Raw genomic sequence first — 8570 nt, 5'->3', positions numbered from 1 at the left:
TTGTTCTATATTGTATTATATATGTAAACTATACTTATTATTACTTAATGAGCTTATTATACGAGCCGAGACAATCCAAACTCAGGTGGTGGGGCCTAGAAGATATTGATGCCTTGCAGTATGCTACTTCGGCCTTGAATGTGTACCCGCCTTAAGCTGATCCCCCTAGCCAGGTGTCTTGGGACGAGTTCATGTTCGGTTTTTATGAGTTTGAATGAACACTTTGCAAGCTGAGCCATGAACGGCCAGGCTTGTTTTTCAGCCCTATAACATAGACAAATAAATAAATAAAGAGTTTTGTTTTCTCCACTTTTGTTGGCCAAAATATATAAATATTGAGAGAGAGAGAGAGAGAGAGTTGTCATTGCTATTTTGTTTCATTCTTCTATGGAATCTCCTCTATATGGGATAACTTTTTACTGATTTAATTTTATGTCAAATTACAGTGAACAAAAACCTTACAAATCTAGCCGCAGCTGTGTATCATGAAAACCAAAAAGTCACAATACATCGAAGAAAAAAAGACCTTTATAATAATTCAAGAGAGGTTGGGGTGGTATATGTTATTAGCTCTTTTGTCGTTTAAGGCCCTTCGAATGGAATCTCTTAAGCAAGTTTTTAAATATATAAGGTCCAAAGAGGGTTGGACTAGTAAAATATGAAATGTGTAGGCCACTGGGGAGACAAACCTAAATTAACAATTCACTACAATAGAAACCACACCCTTTACAATCTAGTGATTATAAAACTCGTTGGTGCCCCCCCTCTCCCTCTTCAAGCCACAAAGGCCAAGATGGCAGGTTTTGAATCCCCCTGCGGAGCTTGCAAGTTCTTGAGAAGGAAGTGCGTCAAAGGATGTGTTTTTGCACCATACTTCTGCCACGAGCAAGGTGCCACACATTTTGCAGCTATACACAAGGTGTTTGGTGCTAGCAATGTCTCTAAGCTCCTCATGCACATTCCGGTGTCTGATCGGTCCGAGGCAGCCGTGACGATATCGTACGAAGCTCAAGCTCGGCTCCAAGATCCAATTTATGGCTGTGTAGCTCATATCTTTGCTTTACAACAACAGGTTCAATAGCTTACATTAATGCACATTTTTTGTGGAATCCTTTTATGTTTTAATTTGTTGGTCTTTTCATACTTCTTAAGCATGAAAGTTCCTCTTAGTTTTCATAAGTGAATGTCATATTTTTAATGTCCAAGTGTTTGTATAAGTATCTTAGTTTTGGTCCATGACTGACAAGTTGGTGCTTGCCTTATGTTGTAGGTTGCAAATTTACAAGCACAGCTAGTCAGCCTCAAGGCACAATTGGCCCAAGGCCTAGACAATAACAACACTTCAAACCCTCATCAAGATAATTTCAGTAGTGACTATTCACAATTCCCTTACCCACAAGATTCAAATTACATGTACAACTTGGAAGCCCTCAGAGTGGCCCAGTTGCTTTCAAACCCTAATGAAAACTGTGGGGCCTTCTATAATGAACCAATGAAGCACAACACCACCATTGGAAGTTCCTCCGCAAGCACGAATGAAGAATTACAGTACTGCGGCGATCTTTCTCAGACCATGGACACCCTTGCAATGCAAATGGACACGAAGAAATTACACCAAGTGATGGATAATTGGGAGGAACTGCAATACTTGCCTGTTGCCTTTCTTCAGAATTCATAATGATGTAATGATATCATTGGTCACATTTTTATCCATATATATTTGGAAGAGTTGAGCCTATTGCGCTATATATGTGTTATATATGGAGGGAGTTCATTGGAAAAATTGGTCCACTACAATGGATTCTTATATATTAAATGTTTTATCCCTATAAAAATAAGAAGGCTGGTATATAATTTTGCACAAAAAACAAGACTGATATCGATTACCATTCCAATACCCGTGTGTCGGCTTCAATTTGTGTTTGATTCTAGCAAACATTGTCTATTTTTAATCTTTTTAACATAAATAATGCATATTCTATTTGTTCTTTTCATATTGAAGGTGAATTGTGGAAATTTGATTGATACCATCTAAAGAAGATATTCTTATCATTATAAGTCTACAAATATTCTTAGGTTGAAAATTAAATCGGTCGATTGCATCCCACAAATGCTCATATAGCTCTTACTTTTATGGATTAAAAAAGAAGAAGATGTTGATATTCCTTTTCAATTGTTAGTCTATGATCCTTGTAATGTAACCATACTTTTATATGCTGACAGACAGCTCATTTTGGTCCATGAGCAGTATTGCTAGAAAATTCCTAAAAAAAGAAGTGCCAAGTTGGCATCCCTACTATTGCACAACCCTGTCAGTCAGTATCAGTTACTCGACTTGACTCTTGAAAGCCATGATTGGCTCAATCATTCCAAGGCAACTTTAGGTTCAAAATTACATAAATTGCAAGTACTGTTTCCAGTTGGAAAATCATCGGATCCACTGCTCAATTTATCTATGAAATGTTGAGACCAGCCGATATGAACTCTCTTTTCATTTTCCTTTTTCTAGTTTTCTTCATTATTTTGTTTTGTTCATTTCATCTCCTTACCTTCCTCATTTTAGTCATTATAGCACACATATAAGTTAGCAACTTCCCCACAAGGGCTCCACTAAACTTGTATGGTGACTTATGAATGTCACCAAGTTGACGGGATGTCACAAGTTCAAAACCCACGGAAGGTATCCCTTCCCTTGAGGATTTAGGAACCGAAGGCCAGCAGATGAGTGGTTGGTGATGGGGTTGTTTTCCCTTGACCTACCAGAGAAAAAGTTAACTGTGAGAAATAGGTAAGCAACTACAGTAATTTGTCCATTTCATGATCCAGATTGACAGGAACCAATCTTTTCACTTTCTCGCTAAACTAGATGCCACAGTTTTTCACATTGATCTGCCATAAAGTTATTGGACATTATTTTGTCTCACACCAAAGATTGATGTGCTCGTGAGTTATTAAGGGATGTTGATGGGCCAGTGAACAGCCAGCTTTTCTTGGATTTTCAAATTTAATGATATTGATAAAAATCCAGACATTTTTATTTGGTTACCCATGGGCCCACCAAAAATATAAAGCATCCCACATTATTGATATTTCCTTTTTCATGCTAAAAGATCTTAAATATTCAGAATTTCCCAGCAATCCAAAAATGCCCTCATATTAAAAAATAATAATAAGGCATCAACTTTTCCAGCCAAGCTTTCAACATCCCAATTACAATCAGAAGACATTGCTGCAAGTAACAACAACCTCTCCTCTTGGTGCATGTTAACATGAAAAAGCAATTATTATCATTGATTAATCCATTATGTGTTAGGACCTAGTTGGTTAGGACGAGTATCTGGATTTTTGGTAGCCCTGGATGTCACCTGTCAAGGGTTCGATTTCCACTAGGATCAAACCCATGACAGACATGGAGCAGCGGTGTGAAGGCCCATCCACTCTTTCGAGGTTTACCATTAATTACAGAGTGGAGCTAACTAGGGCTTTTTATTTTTTTATTTATAACCCGAAGAAACTGCACCCAACATGAAGACCTGGTCGCGCTGGCTCAGCCTGCCATACCTATGGTCATCATGTCGGCAACGTAAAACTCTGAGGCTTGGACCATTGCCCGAAGTGCCTATGCTACTCGTTGGCTTGCGCAGAGGGGCTATGCCCATGACAATCAAACTTTGACTGCCCGTCTAGCAGCCAAAACCTCACTCCACTACACCAATCCTCTTTGGGGCTGAGCCAACTAGGGCTTGATCATATCCAAATTTACTCTTTCCATTTTTTTCCCCAAAAGGCAAGATGTATTAAGAGATGCACATGAGCAGAGCTTGGCATATTCAAGCTCGGCTCATCTAGGTAATCTGGTGTACAAGCTCGGCCCGAGCCTGAACCACTGGTGTTCAGGCTCGGGCCGAACCCAACAAGCATCAATCCAGAGAAGGGAAAACAAAAAGAATATGGATTGGGATCTCATGGAGATGAAGATCATGGGTTGGACTCACGTCGTTAAGACTCTCTTCTTCGGTGAGCGCATCATCTGTGATCACATCTTCTTGGTGGCCTAGTCTATCTGGGAATCATGCTTCTTTGATCAATATCACGCGGGAAGGAGAGTGCCTGCTCTTCGGCTTCTCGAAGGTCGTCTTCAAGGGGAAGAAGTCACCAGATAAGATGTTCAGAATGCTCGGTTGATACAATGTGATCGTGAAACATTTAGTCCATCTTCTCGTACAAGTCATCCAGCTCCGTCTGAGCCCAAGCCATCTCCTCCCTTATCAAGCTCAACGAGGCCGTGAAGATGATGCTGACTGATTTTGAGGTGGCAATCCAAAAGGGCTCATCCAAGATGCTCCTCCTTGGGGGCGGCCTCCACCCTTTGATGCGTTATGTCATGAACTTCTTCTCCATCCTTGTTGATTACCACAAAATCCTTGCCGATATCACCGTCGAGTGGCTGATCAAAAGCTCCCTTCTGTAGGAGGTTGCAATGTGCCTCAAAGATGATCTGATTGTCATCCAGTTTGCGTGGCTCATACTCATCCTCCGGTGCAATCTTAGAGAGATGGGAGAGAGAGAGAGAGAAGCTTAGAGAGACTGGAAAGAGAGAGAGGGAAGAAGATCAAGGTGGGGTGGGGGTCCGAGGCAGGGCAGGGGCTCGAGGCTGAGTGGGGGGATTCAAAGCAAGGGGCAATATTTTTTAATTAATATATATATATTATAAATTTTATATTATATAAAATATAATATGTGTCAAGCCTTATCGAGCCCAGTAGGCTGATCAAGCTTAGCTCGTTTGCTCGGCCGAGCCTCAGAGCTCAATTAATGCTCAGCTCATTTATGGAATGAGCTGAGCTTTATCAAGTTGAACCCAAGCTAACTCGGCTCATTGTGCATCCCTAGATGTATATACTGGCGAGTTAATTTTGAACTTGAACTTGCAATGTCCCATCACATGGTGATGGCACAAGCCACTCCTACAAGATAAGTCGAGCCCTTGTGGGTGCGCACTCCTCTTGATTACTAGGCAAGAACATATAATCATTCATATGTTGCACACAAATGGCCTATCGTGATCCTTATTCACTCTCATATTGAACATTCTTCAAAATTTGTCTCTCACCACTAAAATAAGCTCCAATTTTACTCGTTTAAAGCAATAACAAAATTGAGAATAAAGCATTGATGTACATTATTCATGAATGTGAAAATAAGAGCTCACGCCAACACATCTAAATCGATGAACTACATGGGTCACACAGGTGTGTTCATAGCTTTCAGAGGACGGCCATGCAAGGCAAGGTGGTCATGGGGCACCACCCAAGGTTTTCCTCCCTTCGCTGAGTGTTCCTCATCATGAAAAAAAATGGTGCACTATTGAAAAGAGGTAGGGGTCTCTTCATGAATTTGTCAAGCTTTGATCTTCAAATCCTAGCCAATATTTATGTCACAATTTAAGTGATAGTGTCAGCCCCAAGGGGTTTGGTGTAGCGGGAGGGGGCCTTGGCCACTAGATAGGTGGTCAAGGTTTCATTCCTATGGGCACCATCCCTTTGCATATAAGAAGGGGCAAGGGCATTATGTCCATTGCTCATGCCAAAGCAAGGTGACTCCTTGAAGGCAATGTGTTATGACCCAAAATTTAGAAGATGGTCTAGATTAAGTGCTTGGGATCCATACGCCACCTCCAAACCCCCAGAATGGTTGACCAGTAGTATGTGGGTCTCAAGGTGATGATGTGGCTTCACTAATTAAGGAAATGCTAATTGTCCAGAGTCCTAGTGTAACGCTCAAATTTTTTAGAAAACTTATTTAAATTATTTTTTTTTCAAAAGGCAAGCACAACAAAAGACTTTTCCTTTCAAACCTTTTTTCAAAACACAATTTCCAAACCAAGACTATAATTTTTCACACTTTGCATCTTTAGGCAAATCAATATTTTAATCATTAACTTGATGTACCATTTTGGCACCAGCATTAGGCCAACATTTTGTTTACCATGTACCATTTTGGCACCGGCCTTCAGCCAATCCTAATGTACCATTTTAGTACCAAGTCAATACTTAAAACATTTTTTCCAATCATGCACAAATCTTGGCAAAAAAAAATACTTTCATTTATTTCTCATTGTAAAGGTTTACAAAATATATCATATGTACACAATAAACTTTAAAAACAAAAAACAACTTCTAGAAGCAGTCTCAGGTCCAGTAATGCAGATATTTCAAGACTTTCATGTTGTATATTCCGCTTGCCCACTACTGAGCCCCTGAAAATATAACAAGTAAAAGAGTGAGACTACACATGTCTCAATATGATCCAACCACTCAACACAAATCACTAAGCTAGTACCACAAAGTATCAACAGTTGGAAGCCCATCATGGGCCAAAACTCAAATCCTAACATAGAAAGAGTTGACCCTTCACTCAAAGATGTCCACCTTGAAACAACCACAACAGATCAAGAAGATCATAAGAGGTGTCGACCCTCACCAAGGTAAAAAAAAAATCCCTCTAATAGCAAAGGAGGAGTTGACCCACACTCACCGGGGGTCGACCCTTAGAAAGCATCCATCCACATACTGATTACAGAGGAGTCAACCTTCCTAGCTTCAGGGACGACCCTTAACAAACTCTCAAGTTAACTAACAATGCTTCTCTTCACAACACAATGTACCTCCTATGTTGCCAGCAACAAACTGCCACCCAATGTACCCCTCTAGGTACTAGCATCAAGCCATAATACAACAAATCACCTCGGTACTAACATCACTATACCTACAATACCAGCATTAAGCTAAAGCACATCATCCCATTTCAGCTTAAGTGTAAAGCCAAACTTGCACCATGCCACTATGGCACTGGCATAGAGCCAAATCTCAATATACCATCATGGTACTGACATAAAGCCAACTCACAAAGTATTATTAGGGCATCAACATGGAGCTAAATCTCAACATACCACTCTGGCATCAGCATAGAGTTGAATCTCAATGTACCAACATAAAGCCAACTCATAATGTACCACTATGGCACCGGTACAAGGCCAACACACACGTCGTACCATTAAAATAGCACCGTAAATCCAACACTCAATGTACCACCACAACAATGGCATAAAGCCAAACCACCATGTACCTTAGAGAACCTTTGGGTTCACACCTAGCAACAAAGATCATATTTGGGGTCCACGACCCACACATCTATGTTATCCATTTAATCAATTATTCATCACAACACATAAGCATCTGTGGGCTTAGAATAACAAAATTGTGCAGCAAGAAATAGAATACCATTGTACAAACAGGACCTTAGGACCAAGCCAAAACCTCATGGCCACCAAAATAATTATATACATCTTCCTCTATTTATAATCAAACATGCATCATATTAAAAAACCTTTGAGCATGCTTTAACATATCATATAACATGCACATAAGCATTTTATGCTAGAGACAAGAAATCAAACATGCTAAGTTTGAAAATACAAAACTAGCTTTATTTTCATCAATAAATCATGTTAATTATGAAATCAAAATCCTAGAACATAATACATGCTAAGTCTAACACATATACAAAATATCTAATACAATTTTCATCTCAATCATCACACTCATGCTAAAATAAAATCAGTCCCAAAAATTTCCAAGAACATATACTTATGTTGTGATTCAAAATAAAAAATCAAATTCTAACTAAATATACATTCATATATGTTGGGATTTTAATAAAAAATTGAATTCTAAACTAAATAAAACTTCATATATGTTGAGATTTTAAATCAAAACTACATTCTAATTGTATATCCATTCATATATGTTGGGATTTTAATGAAAATCATATTCTAAACTGAATACACATTCATATATGTTGTGATTTTAAATCAAAATCAGATCACACTACAAGAAAAACATTAATTAGCGATGGAAATAATCCATCATAAATTTGTGATGGATTAGTTAGAGAAAACTAGTCGTCCCTAAAATTGGAATTAGTTTGCAATTAAAGACAAAAAAAATCTGTCTCAAAATCCATCACCAATTAATGACAGATGAGCAACAAAATTTTTCTGTCGCTAATTGATGACGGATTTTGAGATAAAAAATTTCTGTTGCTAATTTCTCCCATAAAACCCTAAAGCGAGCCTTTTTCTTTCCCTTTTTGTTGCATCCCTTGCACACAGTCGTTGCCTGCCACTCGAGTTCTCTCCTTCACCTCCTCCTTCTTTCCTCACTCCATCTCTCTCGTCGTCGTGTGCCACCGCCGACCATCGACCCCAAACCCTCACTCACCTTTTGACATTATCAAACCCTCTTCCTCAATCGACTGCCAACCACCGACCACTGAGTTCTTTCCTTCGATCGAACCCCAAACCCTCTCCCTCGCTCGACTCTCATAGTCGAACCCTCACTCACCTGGCCTATCGTTTGCACTTGATGTCAGTGGTCTCCCTCTCACCGGCCCCTTTTCAGGTAACCTCTCACCCCCTCTCTCTTTCTCATGTGTCTTCTTCTTATACTTCTTCTTCTTTTTCTTTTCTGTTGACCGGCAGGGGCCTATCGTTCTTCCCTGTCGGCAAA

The 8570-nt window shown here is 39.6% G+C and overlaps 1 pseudogene; it reads left to right on the top strand.

Moving 5' to 3' along the window:
- Positions 1-793: 793 nt before the first annotated feature.
- Positions 794-1678, top strand: LOC149818924 (LOB domain-containing protein 29 pseudogene; annotated as a pseudogene).
- Positions 1679-8570: the final 6892 nt, after the last annotated feature.

This window comes from Nuphar pumila, chromosome 13 (assembly GCF_984573655.1).
Source record: "Nuphar pumila chromosome 13, dmNupPumi1.hap1.1, whole genome shotgun sequence".
Lineage (NCBI taxonomy): Eukaryota > Viridiplantae > Streptophyta > Magnoliopsida > Nymphaeales > Nymphaeaceae > Nuphar > Nuphar pumila.
This window is presented reverse-complemented; position numbering and strand designations above follow the sequence as displayed.